This window comes from Taudactylus pleione, unplaced genomic scaffold (genome assembly GCF_031769625.1).
Source record: "Taudactylus pleione unplaced genomic scaffold, aTauple2 ptg000445l, whole genome shotgun sequence".
Classification (NCBI taxonomy): domain Eukaryota; kingdom Metazoa; phylum Chordata; class Amphibia; order Anura; family Myobatrachidae; genus Taudactylus; species Taudactylus pleione.
The window spans coordinates 257,550-272,339 of NW_028284847.1; the positions used below are offsets into that span (position 1 = coordinate 257,550).

General features: G+C 46.8%; 1 pseudogene; it reads left to right on the forward strand.

Moving 5' to 3' along the window:
* Positions 1-12,477, forward strand: part of LOC148505651 (uncharacterized) — a 79,031-nt pseudogene extending 66,554 nt beyond the window's left edge.
* Positions 12,478-14,790: the final 2,313 nt, after the last annotated feature.

Consider the following 14,790-nt stretch of genomic DNA (forward strand, 5'->3'; position numbering starts at 1 on the left):
ACCTTAAATTTCCCGGGTGGTGCCTAACCCTAAACCCCCCTTTCCCTACTCTAGCCCTCCCAGGGGGGTGCCTAACGCTAAGTCCCCCCGGTGGTCCCTAAAACTAACCCTACCCCCCGCGCGGCTACAAGCTAAGACACCCGGCTTACCTTCGTTCGGTAAGCCGGGTATCGGGATTTAGTAGTGGGGCTAATGATAGGCGTCGGGATTTCAACGCCTATCTTTAGTCCTATATCGGGATGTGAGCGTCGGGAAATCTGCGGGTGGGATAGCGCCCGGTGGGATCCTGACCGCATCCCGATATATCGGCCATCTGCTGTGCTGCGCAGTCGACGACGTCGTTCACAGACATAATGGAGTACACACCTGCCGACGCGCTCGCTATATATCGACCGTTCGATGGAACGGCCCACTTATCGCCCAGTGTGTGCCCAGCTTTAGATTTACAGCCAACCATTCTCATCAAAGATAGCATGGAAATGCCACCCGCTTCCACACAGGTTCTTAAATACTGACCTGTGGAATATCTGGATATATTTTGTATTTACTGTTAAACTTGCATATGTATACTTATAAGAGTTGTAACCACCCCGGGGTGCTGAGACCACTGAGATGGCAAACGGTCTCATACATTCAAAGATGCTTGTTACCAACTGCTGATACTTAAGCTGCCAGGACTTTGGATTAGGAGTCCATTTAGCCTGGAATTGCCCAGGTCCTCAAGAGTTAAATGGATTATCGTCCCACCATGTACACGGCACTTGTGCTCCTTTCTTGTATAAGATCCATGCCTATTATCCAGGATGTTATCAGAGGGAATAAATGCACTCACTGAATCAATTCAATGGTGAGAGACTAGTAACAAGGATGCAGCTGTCAGCACCTGAAACTGAATCCACTGATGGTGACCGATGTGTCAGGAGCTTTCATAAAAATGCAATTGGGTCACTGTAATCCTGAAAACTAGATGTGGTGTGTCTCTATGACTAGGTGGGTGCACCACCTCCTCCTCTGCCCTGCTATCTGTGCTTACTCTCCATACATCATCATCATGTTCCCAGTCCCTTTACATCAGTCAGCTGAACAGCACAGCCAGTGTGCTTGATGGGTCCCTCGATAGGACCCCTCGGCGCCTCTCCCGGCGTCTATTGCTATGCTTCCTGTGCTCGCTTCCTGCAAAGCCATTCAGATTCTAGCTATTACCTCCAGTTCTATAAACCCGCACTTTAGTAATTATACCTCTAACACTCTGTTGCCAACTTTGAATGCAAATATTCTTTTGTTGCGGTCAACAAAAAAAACATATGACTTGTAATTCTACCTGAGAGAGCCCTCCCGACGGTATGCAGTTGAGATGCCGATGGTCTAAATGCCAACCATTGGCATCCTGATTGTCTAATCCCGGCAAGGGTCTAATGACAGACGTCGAAATCCCGACGCCTGTCATTTTAATTACGCCGGGAGCCCGACACCCGGCATACCGATCAAAGGTAAGCCAGGCGCGTATAGCCACGCGGGGGGGAGAGTTAGGTTAGGGGCTCCTGGGGGGGACTTAGGCACTTACCCGGGAGGGTTAGGCTAGGGGAAGCCGGGGTTAGGCACCCCCGGTGGGAGGTTAGGCACCCCCCCGGGAGACTTAGGTTTAGGCTGCGGAGAAGGGAGGGTTAGGTTTAGGCACTTACAGGGGGGTTAGACACTTGGGGGGAGTTTAGGGTTAGGCATCCCTTAGGGGGGGGGTTAGGTTAGTAAATAGGAAAATACTTACCTGTCGGGATCTTCTCTGCCGGTCTTCCATGCGTCCGGCGGTATTTCATACCGATCCCCTCCCAAATTTATTTTTACCTACTGTAGTCCACACATTCCTAATTTGCGGGGTCACACACTGTAACATACCTGGAAAAGACGTGGCTTTGGGATGTTGGCCATGCACCAAAAGAAGCAGATATACCTGATGTAGATTATGGGACATTGAGATAAGTAACCTCTGCCAATGGACGTAACTTGGCCATGGAAGTAACTCATTGTTATGGGAATGGCAAATGTAACATCCAAGGTATTGCTCTAGAGATCGGCTGACCCTTTCAGTCTGACCATTAGATTGGGAAAGATGTGCGGGGAAAGAACTCAAAACCACTCCAAGACATATTACAATGTAATTTCCAGCTATGAACTGAGACCCCCGACGCCATGTTGGATGTATCCCCTGCAGTCTAAGGATGTATTGAACAGATAATGTGGTGGGGCTTACTCCGCCTTACCTTTTCTCTGTTATTCCCTTCCCTCTGATTTCCCCCATAGCTTTATCCGCCCCTCGTCGCCCTAGTCTCCCCCACCTCTTCCTTCCTCATCCCATTATCTACAAAAAGGGATTGATCCATTTTCTACCATAACTTATATGCGTGTAACTGGCGTGGGAGTTTTCTGCTCGCTTGTCTCTTTTATGTGTTTTAACACGTTTTATTGTAACCCCATTTATTTTCTGTTTCATTATGTTTATACTGTTATATTGTATGTTGGAACTTTCCAATAAACTGCTTAAAAAATGTGACAACAGGCTGGGAGACTAGTCCAGTTTCCGCAATGGAAGCCTGCTGCAAATAGGCCTGGCTGCAGAGAGACCATAAGATGCAGATTCTATATTAAAAGTTTTACAAATTTTATTAACTAATAACATATTTATATAAATCGGGTTGGGTATGAAATCCTGGCTGTCGGGATGCCTCTGATCAGAATACCGACAGCGGCATCCTGACACCCATATTGAAGAAAGGTAAGTGATTCCTAACCTTAACCCCTGCCCTAATCCTCCCTCCCAGGTGCCTAACCCTAACCTCCCCCTCCCCGCACCCTAATCCTAACACTACCTCCCCGATGCCTAAACCTAACCTCCCCCCCTAGTGCCTAAACCTAACACTCCCTCCCCAATGCCTAAACCTAACCTCCTCCCCTAGTGCCTAAATCTAACCTCCCCCTCCCCGCACCCTAAACCAAACAATCCCTCCCCGATGCCTAAACCTAACCTCCCCCTGTAGTGCCTAAATCTAACCTCCCCCTCCCCGCACCCTAAACCTAACACTCCCTCCCCGATGCCTAAACCTAACCTCCCCCCCTAGTGCCTAAGACTAACCTCCCCCTCCCTGCACCCTAATCCTAACACACCCTCCAGGGTGCCTAACCCTAACCACCCCCTAGGTCCTAACCCTAACCTCCCTCTCCCCGCACCCTAATCCTAACACTACCTCCCCGATCCCTAAACCTAACCTCCTCCCCTAGTGCCTAAACCTAACACTCCCTCCCCAATGCCTAAACCTAACCTCCTCCCCTAGTGCCTAAATCTAACCTCCCCCTCCCCACACCCTAAACCTAACAATCCCTCCCTGATGCCTAAACCTAACCTCCTCTCCAGTGCCTAAATCTAACCTCCCCCTCCCCAATGCCTAAACCTAACCTCCCCCTCCCCACACCCTAAACCTAACACTACCTCCCTGATGCCTAAACCTAACCTCCCCTTCTAGTGCCTAAGCCTAACCTCCCCCTCCCCGCACCCTAATCCTAACACTACCTCCCCGATGCCTAAACCTAACCTCCCCCCTAGTGCCTAAACTAACACTCCCTCCCCAATGCCTAAACCTAACCTCCCCCTAGTGCCTAAGCCTAACCTACCCCTCCCCGCACCCTAATCCTAACACTACCTCCCCGATGCCTAAACCTAACCTCCCCCCTAGTGCCTAAACCTAATACTCCCTCCCCGATGCCTAAACCTAACCTCTCCCCTAGTGCCTAAGACTAACCTCCCCCTCCCTGCACCCTAATCCTAACACACCCTCCGGCGTGCCTAACCCTAACCACCCCCTAGGGCCTAACCCTAACCTCCCCCTCCCCGCACCCTAATCCTAACACTACCTCCCTGATCCCTAAACCTAACCTCCTCCCCTAGTGCCTAAACCTAACACTCCCTCCCCAATGCCTAAACCTGACCTCCTCCCCTAGTGCCTAAATCTAACCTCCCCCCTCCCCGCACCCTAAACCTAACAATCCCTCCCCGATGCCTAAACCTAACCTCTCCCCTAGTGCCTAAGACTAACCTCCCCCTCCCTGCACCCTAATCCTAACCTCCCCCTTTGGGGTGCCTAACCCTAACCCCGCTACCTAACGCTAACCACCCCCTAATACCCCAATACTTACCTTCGAGATTCCGGCGGTAGGGATACTGGTGCCGGGATGCCAACTACATCCCATATAAATCAGAGGCTCCTGGAAATCATTATAGATCCCACTCCTAGCAGGAGGTATAATTTCTATTTTATGGACAGTTTATCTGGTATCAGGCACAGTTAAACTATGTCCTCCAGATGTCCAGTTGTATCTCCAAATGTCCCCTCTAGGGGCAGCGTGTGCCTCTCAGCTCCTGCGGATGCATGGGCAACGATGTGTGCTGCAACCTGGGGACTAAGGCCCTCATTCAGAGCCGTACGCTCTGAGCAGAGCGCACGCTCTGAATGAGGGCCGGGCTCCATTTTCATGGAGCGTCCTCCTGGACGCTCGTATAGCTGTGGGTCACCACCCACAGGCTATACGAGCGTGCATTGTGATGGTATCGCGACCATCGAATTTGCGAGCCGGAGCCTGCGGTTGAGGTTTTCAACCGCAAGCTCCGGAGTGATTTTGGCTCTATCAGAGCCCAAATCACTCCCACTGACATCACTAGTGATGTCAGTGGGCCGGCTTCTGACGGGAGGCGTTCCCGTGGGAACGCCCCCGTCAGGGAGGCACGCCCCCGGCACGCCCACCAAAGGGGGCGTGCTGTCAATCAACATTGACAGCACGCCCCCTTTGATCGGACACAACGAGCGAAGGACTTTCCTTCGCTCGTCGCGTCTGGCGCATGCGCACGACGGAGCACCTGTCTAAAATATTCCTATACCTAAATAGCATTATACATTAATTTCTATTCCTTTATGAACACTGTGGCGTTGGGGAGAGAACTTTTTCATGGCATAATGTATAACAATGCAGATCTAATGCTGGCTGCTCTGTGGTTCCCATGCTTGATTGTAAGCTCTATGACAGTCCTGGCCAAGTTGTGGCTCTCCAGCTGTTGTGAAACTACAAGTCCCAGCATGCCTTGCCAGAGTTTTAGCATTCCCTAACAGCAAAACTGTGGCAAGGCATGTTGGGACTTGTAGTTTCACAACAGCTGGAGAGCCACAGGTTGGTCAGGCCTGCTCTATGGGGCCTTGTCCGTCTCCTTTGTGGCAGCATGAATTTCCCTTATACACCTGTAATTGGTACGCAGGGGGCTGCACAGTCACATTACATTACAGCTCTCTAGTTACAGAATAATTAGTAGAGGTGAATAGAGAATCATATAAATGCTACAGGACGTTCTGTGAATACGGTAACATCAGTAATGATGCCGCCGTCTCTTATATCAAATGTAACGATTGTGCAGTTTATATATGTATATAACTGAGGGGTCTATTTACTAAGCAGTGTTAGGAGACAGAGGGCCTGATTCGGACCCGCTCACGAGCGCAGGACGCTCGCAAGCGGGTCGATGGTGCCCGAATGCGCATGCGCACGACGGAGAGAGCTCCGTCGTGCGCATGCGCGAGACCCGGCGAGCGACGAGGAATCCGTCGCTCGGGGTCTCGCACCAAAGGGGGCGTGCTGTCGATGGTGACTGACAGCACGCCCCCTTTGGTGGGCGTGCCGGGGGCATGGCTGCCAGACGGAGGCGTTCCCATGGGAACGCCTACCGTCTGAGTCCGGCCCCACTGACATCAGTAGTGATGTCAGTGGGAGTGATTTTGGCTCTGATAGAGCCAAAATCACTCCAGGGCTTGCGGCAGCGAGACCCTACCGCAGGGTCTCATCGCAAGTCCGATGGTCGCGATGGTCTTGACCATCGCGACCATCATCATGGACGCTTGCTACAGCTGTGGGTGGTAACCCACAGCTATGTGAGCGTCCATGAGGCCGCTCCAAGAACAGGTAGGAGGGCCCTGATTCAGAGTGAGCGCTCTGGTCAGAGCGTTCGGCTCTGAATCAGGCCCAGAGTGAAAAGTGATAAGGTATCAGCCAATCAGCTCCTAACTGTCATTTTTCAAACACAGCCTGTGCGATGACAGTTAGGAGCTGATTGGCTGGTACCTTATCACTTTTCACTCTGTCTCCTAACACTGCTTAGTAAATAGACGCCTTGGTGCTGTATAATAGCTGTCTGTGTTCTCAGCACCATACGCTATATTCTGTGATGACTGTCCCACCCCAGTCAGGTTTGCAGTAAACTAGTGACGTTTTTAATACTCTGGATTATATAAGAAAAAACAATAAAGCTTCTACTGCATTAAAGGTTAATTCAGTCCGTAAAACCAAATCGGGTTTGTGTGGGCTGTTCTGAGTGGAGCCGGGTCCCCAAAGGATCCAGCGTTCGGAATATCCATAACTTCCGCTGCCATCCTACAACCAGTGGGTGTTCTCTGGAAAACAAGATAATGTTGCCAGAAGTGAGGGGATTGCGGAAGACACCACAGGACTTTCACTGCCCAATGATCAGCAGGAGTGGGCCGTGCAGCGGGGTAACCGGTCAGAATGTCAACATAGGCATAAAGTCAACAAAAAAAAGATGACATTCACAAATGTCCACATGGTTAAAATGCTTACGTGTTCATAATGTTGTCAGTTTAGGTGTCGACACCAGAATGTCGACAGCACATTTTTTGGGGGGGTTAGGCAAAAATATGGGGGGAAAAAAAAAATCTGTACGTTGGTGTCGACATTTGAACCATGTCACCATTTGTGAACGTCCATATATTGCTTGTCGCCCTAATGTCCATGCCGGCATTCTACCTAATGTCCATGCCGGCATTCTACCTAATGTCCGTGCCGGCATTCTGAATGCTGACTTTTCATGCTACCCCTGAGCAGCAGTGAATGTGTATGTGAGGTTGTCTGGACTCACCAGAGATTGTGAACACTGGACCCCACATACGTGTTCCTTGGGGACTGTGATTCATTTACCATATTCCACTCAAATCTGAATTTTCAGTTTTTGATGGAAGAACCCATAAGGGGCCTTTTTTATTGAGCAATTCTGCCTTTATAATTAAGGGTCCTGGTTGAAAGATCGACAGTAAAATTGGTCGACAACCAATAGGTCGATACCAGATGGTCGATAGTGGGTGGGTCGATATGTACAAAAGGTCGACTCTCAAAAGGTTGACATGAATGTAGGTCAACAGATACAAAAAAGCCGCCTTTGGATTGGTCGACACTTGTTTTTTTTAGGATTAGGCACTTGTCGGTGGGTTAGGGTTAGACTCTAAGAGGGACGGTTAGGCACTAAGAAGGAGGATTAAGGTTAGGCACTAAGAAGGACGGTTAGGGCTATGCTCTTACTTAAGGGTTAGAGTTAGGCATTAGAAGGGAGGGTTAGCCACTAGGAGGGATGGTTATGGTTAGGCACTAGGAGGGACGGTTAGGGTTAGGCACTAGGAGGGATGGTTATGGTTAGGCACTAGGAGGGACGGTTAGGGTTAGGCACTAGGAGGGACGGTTAGGGTTAGGCACTAGGAGGGACGGTTAGGGTTAGGCACTAGGATTGATGGTTATGGTTAGGCATTAGGAGGGACGGTTAGGGTTAGGCACTAGGAGGGATGGTTAGGGTTAGGCACTAGGATTGATGGTTATGGATAGGCACTAGGAGGGACGGTTAGGGTTAGGCACTAGGAGGGATGGTTAGGGTTAGGCACTAAGAGAGATGGTTAGGGTTAGGCACTAGGAGGGACGGTTAGGGTTAGGCACTAGGAGGGACGGTTAGGGTTAGGCTCTAGGAGGGACGGTTAGGGTTAGGCACTTGGAGGGATGGTTAGGGTTAGGCACTAGGAGGGAAGGTTAGGGTTAGGCACTAAGAGGGAGGGTCAGGAACTTACTGGAGGGTTAGGCACTAGGAGGGATGGTTAGGGTTAGGCACTAAGAGGGAGGGTCAGGAACTTACTGGAGGGTTAGGCACTAGGAGGGATGGTTAGGGTTAGGCACTAAGAGGGAGGGTCAGGAACTTACTGGAGGGTTAGGCACTAGAAAGTACGGTTAGGGTTAAGCACTTACACCATTGATTAGGCTTAGGCACTAGGAGGGACGGTTAGGGGTCGGTACCAAGGGCAGGGTTAGGATAAAGATTAGGGTTACAAAACTAAAAAAGAGCCAACCATTTTTGTGTTGACCATTCCAAGGTTGACCTTTTTGACCCTGTCGACCTTTGTACCTGTTGACCTACCCCCATGTAAACCTTGTGTTTGTTGACTTTTTGTACCTGTCGACCCATTGACTAACTAGACATTGTCTATTTACTGTTGATCTAATGAAACACACCCCATAATTACACTGAGTAACTGGAATTGCACAAAGTGTTGATATACTGTACATCCTGCTAGATAGTACTTATAGCAAATGGTTACAGGTAGCCTAGGGATTATATTATCACAGTAGACCCTTTTCTGTCTGTTAAAGGGTTCTTTCTTTAAAAGAAGTGACTATGCTTTCCTAGGATATGCACTAAGACACGGTCAGAGAAGGAGAGTATGGCTAATTTGGTTAAAGGCAAAAGCAGTTAAAAAGAACCATTAGTACTTGTGTAGGTTTAACCATTGTCTGCAAGGATATTGATGATCTGTGTTCTAAGTGTATTTCAATGTTACACAACATGTTATGTGAATTACCAGGTGCAACACTCTCACTGTCAATTCTCCACAGCGGAGTGGGAGGACATTGGGGGGGTCTGTACAAGGACGTGATGATGGAGAATCTCTGGGCCCTCACATCACTGGGTAAGAGGAGGGGTAATCACAGTCCTGTCTGTGTGTATGCGGGAGACACCATCACTGTGTGTAACTACAGAGGGCCTGATTCAGAGCCGGACGCTCTGAACGAGCGCCCGCCGTGAATCAGGGCGTTTTTTTTTTTTTTTAATGGTGCGGCCTCTTGGCCGCTCGCATAGCTGAGGGTTACCACCCACAGCTTATGCGAGCGTCCATGATGATGGTCGCGATGGTCAAGGCCGTCGCGACCATCGGGTTTGCGATGAGACCCTTGCGGTAGGGTCTCGTTTCCGCAAGCCCAACAGTGCTTTTGGCTCTATCAGAGCTCAGAGCACTCCCACTGACATCACTTGTGATGTCAGTGGGGCCAGCCCCAGACAGTAGGCGTTCCCATGGGAACGCCTCCGTCTGGGCAGACACACCCCCGGCCCACCCCTCAAAGGGGGTGTGCTGTCACTCAACATCAACAGCACGCCCCCTTTGTAGCGAGACCCGGACCGACGGCTTCCCCATCGCTATCCGGGTCTCGCGCATGCGCACGACGGAACCGGCTCCGTCATGCGCACTGGGCTACCATCGACCCACTTGCGAGCGCACAGCGCTCGCGAGCGGGTGTGAATCAGGCCCTCTGTTCTCTGCAAATAAATGTCACTCAGAGGACCCTTTTCTTCACTTTATTATTCCCATGCCTTTATCCTCTAACCACAATGTATTTATTTTCAACAGCTCTCACTGAGGATACAAAACTACCTGGAGGATCCCGCACTCCTATTTCTTCACTGGACAGTAAGACTGAGGCTCACAGTGGTATAGAGATAGGGAATGTTACTGAGAAACCGACTTCATGCGTGAGAGGAAATCTCACTGACATCTCTACACCCTTATATCATACACAGTATACATCTACGTATATTAAGGAGGAATCAGTATCATGTGATGGAGGAGACCTCACACACACTGACATTTATACATCCACATATCAAACACAGTATACATCTACTCATACTAAGGAGGAATCAGCCTCACGTGATGGAGGAAACCTCACACACACTGACATGTATACACCCACATATCATACACCGTATACATCTACTCATACTAAGGAGGAATCAGCCTCACGTGATGGAGAAGACCTCACACACACTGACAATTATACTCCCACATATCATACACAGTATACATCTACTCATACTAAGGAGGAATCAGCCTCACGTGATGGAGAAGACCTCACACACACTGACATGTATACACCCACATATCATACACAGTATACATCTACTCATACTAAGGAGGAATCAGTCTCATGTGATGGAGGAGACCTCACACACACTGACATTTATGCACCCACATATCATACACAGTATACATCTACTCATACTAAGGAGGAATCAGTCTCATGTGATGGAGGAGACATCATACACACTGACATGTATACACCCACATATCATACACAATATACATCTACTCATACTAAGGAGGAATCAGTCTCATGTGATGGAGGAGACCTCACACACACTGACATGTATACACCCACATATCATACACAGTATACATCTACTCATACTAAGGAGGAATCAGTCTCATGTGATGGAGGAGAACTCAAACACACTGACATGTATACACCCACAGATCATACACAGTATACATCTACTCATACTAAGGAGGAATCAGTCTCATGTGATGGAGGAGACCTCACACACACTGACATGTATACACCCACAGATCATACACAGTATACATCTACTCATACTAAGGAGGAATCAGTCTCATGTGATGGAGGAGACCTCACACATACTGACATGTATACACCCACATATCATACACAGTATACATCTACTCATACTAAGGAGGAATCAGTCTCATGTGATGGAGGAGACCTCACACATACTGACATGTATACACCCACATATCATACACAGTATACATCTACTCATACTAAGGAGGAATCAGTCTCATGTGATGGAGGAGACCTCACACACACTGACATGTATACACCCACAGATCATACACAGTATACATCTACTCATATTAAGGAGGAATCAGTCTCATGTGATGGAGGAGACCTCACACACACTGACACTTATACACCCACATATCATACACAGTATACATCTAATCATATTAAGGAGGAATCAGTCTCATGTGATGGAGGAGACCTCACACACACTGACATGTATACACCCACATAGCATACACAGTATACATCTACTCATACTAAGGAGGAATCCATCTCATGTGAAGGAAGTGTTCACTCTGAATTTGCCCATACTTTGGAACATAGTATACTAGACCATAATACACCAACAAGAAACAAGGAAGACTTTAAAAATGGTGGAAGCTGTGATGAAAAGATACATAATATATCAGTGCCCCTGAATCAAACCAGTATTATTACAGGCAGGATTTATATTTGCTCTGAGTGCCAAATGGTTTTTGCTGACAAATACAACTTTACTAAGCATCAGGAAATTCACAGACAGAATATAGCCATTGCCGGCTCTGACAACAGGAAAAGCCTTATGAGAGAGAAGAAATTTTTGTGTGCAGTATGTGGGAAATGTTTTACCCAGAAGTCAGTGCTCAATACACATCAGCTGGTACACACAGGAGAGAAGCCATTTTCCTGCTCTGTCTGTGGGAAGCGATTTACGTGGAAGACCAATCTCATGAAGCATAATAAAATCCATACTGGTGAGAAACCCTACTCCTGTCTCGAGTGTGGGAAAGCTTTCGCCAGTAACTCCACCTTCATTGGTCATAAGAAAATTCACGGGGGAGAAAAACCGTACGCCTGCAAGGAATGCGGCAAGTGTTTTATGAAAAAGGCGAATCTCGTTTGCCACCAAAGAATCCACACAGGCGAGAGGCCCTATTCCTGCTCAGAGTGTGGCAAATGCTTTATCAGTAACTCAGAACTTGTGGTACATCAGAGGATTCACACCAGAGAGTGTCTGTATCCTTGCTCTGAGTGCGGGAAGTCTTTTGTCTGAAGGTCAGAGCTCGTTAAACACCAGAGAATTCACAGGGGGGAGAAGCCCTATTCGTGCTCCGAGTGCGGTAAATGTTTCACCAATAACTCATCCCTCCTTACTCACCAGAAAATACATATTAGAGAGAAGCCATATTCTTGCCCGAATGTGGGAAATGTTTTAAGAGGACATCTAATCTTGTCAGTCACCAGAAAATTCACAAAGGAGAGAAGCCGCACTGTTGCACCGAATGTGGAAAGTGTTTCATAAGTAACATTAGTCTGGTCCAGCACCAGAGAGTTCACACTGGTGAGAAGCCATATATGTGCTATGAATGTGGGAAGTGCCTTGTCTCTAGGTCAGTTTTAGTCAGACACCAGAGAATTCACACCGGAGAGAAATCGTACCCTTGTACGGAGTGTGGCAAGTGTTTTATCTGTAGCTTGGGCACTCGTCAGCCACCAGAAAAACCACACTGGAGAGAAGCCACATTGCTGCTTTGAGTGTGGAAAATGTTTTGCTTGTGCTCTGTTAGTGGGAAATGTTTTACTATGAAGTCATCACTCAATAGACATCAGAGAGTTCACATGGGAGTGAAGCAGTTTTTGTGCGCCGTTTGCAAGAAAAGTTTTGCCTGGAAGTCGAATCTACCGAAACACCAGTTGAGTCACTCCCAGAATAAATCGTAACTTGTGTGGGAGAACTGTATTTTTTTTGCCAGTTACGCCAAGTTTGCAACTTAAGCAGTTTAGCAGAAGGAATCTGCAAAGATCGACAATCGATAAAATTTTTTGGTTATTTAGAATTACATGGGTGCCACTGTAACTTGCCAACATTGCAACACTTCCTCTTGAACCACTTTTTCATATCTCCGCTGCTTGGCTGTAGTTGGTGAATAAATTATGCCAACCAGGCAGCAGGGAGATTTGATAATCGTGTCTGACTCCTTGGTCTTTTGTAAGCTTTAGGCTGAGTTCAGAGCTTTTCAGAGGACTTGGGCACTTTCTTGGATTACCGACAGCAAAAGTGTCAGTACATTTTTAATGAGAATTGGCGTGGTTGAGTTACAGTCAGCACTGCAGCTGTTTTCTAATCTCCTGGTGGACACAATATTTTATTTACTCACTTGAGCCAGGCAGATTTCATAGTAGCTGAAGTTTCTCTGGCAAGTTAAAGTGGTGACCATGTCATGAACAAGTACTACTGCTTCTCCAGATCTTTTAGAACAACCTATTTAGAGCATCCCCTATTCCTTCTTTAAACAACCTTGTGATCAATGTGTGTGGTAAGTGATGTGATCTGTTCCCTGTATAGCGTTATTGAGAAATTACTCTTGTCGCATATGCTACACGGATACTCTGCACTGCACTGTATATATTATAAACAGGAGGGTCAAAAATTACTTGTATATTTTTGTGTGGTGCCACCACACCGGCTCCAATATGAAGAATACAACCACAGGATGAACGCAGAGTTATTGTGATGTAACCATAGGGATGTGAACAGTCTGCACACACTGGTATAGTACCTACTTGGTCGGAAAAAAGTTAGTTATCTGAACATCTGTTGAGACATAACATTAACAAAACAGAAATTTATAACCATTGGTAATCATGATTAAGATCCTCTGGCCAATGTCCGATGACTAGGGATGACCATCTGTTGGGTGTCCAATGATGGGTCCATCAGGGATTACCATTGATGGCAACAAAACCATCTATGGTGAACTATTGATGGTTTGCACGCCTAGATGGCCACCACCCCTGGAGGCACAGCAGGGACAATCAAAAATGGGGGTGGGGCTTAGTGGGTGCCGGAGGTGGGGCACCGTCCGTCAAGAAAAAAATAATCTATCGGCTCCCACGCATCCATCGATGGCGGAGAACCATTGGCTGTCTGCCATTGATGGCAAATCCATTGACAGTTAACCATTGATTATGGCTAACTATCGATGGTCGATGCCATCCATAGCGGTGACCATCTTTCCAGAGTGTACTTACATGGTCAGTGACCATAAACTTCAGGTGAGCTACAAATTTCTATGTAGCAGGAGCTCCTTCTGTGTGTACAGTAAAAGGAACAACCTTTCTTCATATCTGCAATGGGGTATATTCGGAGCTCGTATCTACAAAGACAGTGAGTCCAAAATGCTGCTTTATGCATAGTAAATGCATATAAATGTGATACATCCCAGATAATCAGATATGCTAGTGTAGAAGATAAACCTAATTTGATGGCATTTCATTAAAAAATCACTGCGATCATAAATAAGATGGGCTATTTTTGACAGATGGAGAAACTTTATCCAGTTGCCAAAAGTGGCAACATAAATAGCTATAAAGAGACCGCCCCCGCGGATCCCTCAGTGGCTCCTATCAAAAAGCACTTCAAAGGCTGCACATAACATTATTATTATTATTTATACCAGGATAGTATAAAGCAGAAAGGTGGAGAAAGAGGGGCCTATCCATCAGGTGCTTTGTAACTACAAGCTACAGGTGAATATATAGACCTTGCATCAATTGTAATTCATCATTTAACAATTATATGACATTACATTGTTTGGAATTTTAATTTATATATTATTATATTATAAATGTCATTAATTTATTCTGAAATTGTAAGACATTTCCATAATAAACAGTTCTGCAATCTGTATAATGTCATTTGTGTACAATAATTCTTCATATTATAAAAGTGCATCCAACTCCGTAATAAATATAGATACATTTGTGTACAATAAGGTGTATGTAATTTTTATAAAATATATATATATATATATATATATATATAAAAAAAAAAAGTTCTACTACAGACTATATAATTACGTATGTGTATTTTATAGCAAAAAATACTATGGATCAGATTCCCAAGGGCTTGTCGGGGTGACCACATTAATATACAAAAAGCAAATATTAAAAGGCAAAAGCAGTTTTTCATAAAATGGAAGTTTGTTAACCTCACAAAAAGACTATATAGGCCAAGTGCCTGCACTAGAAGGA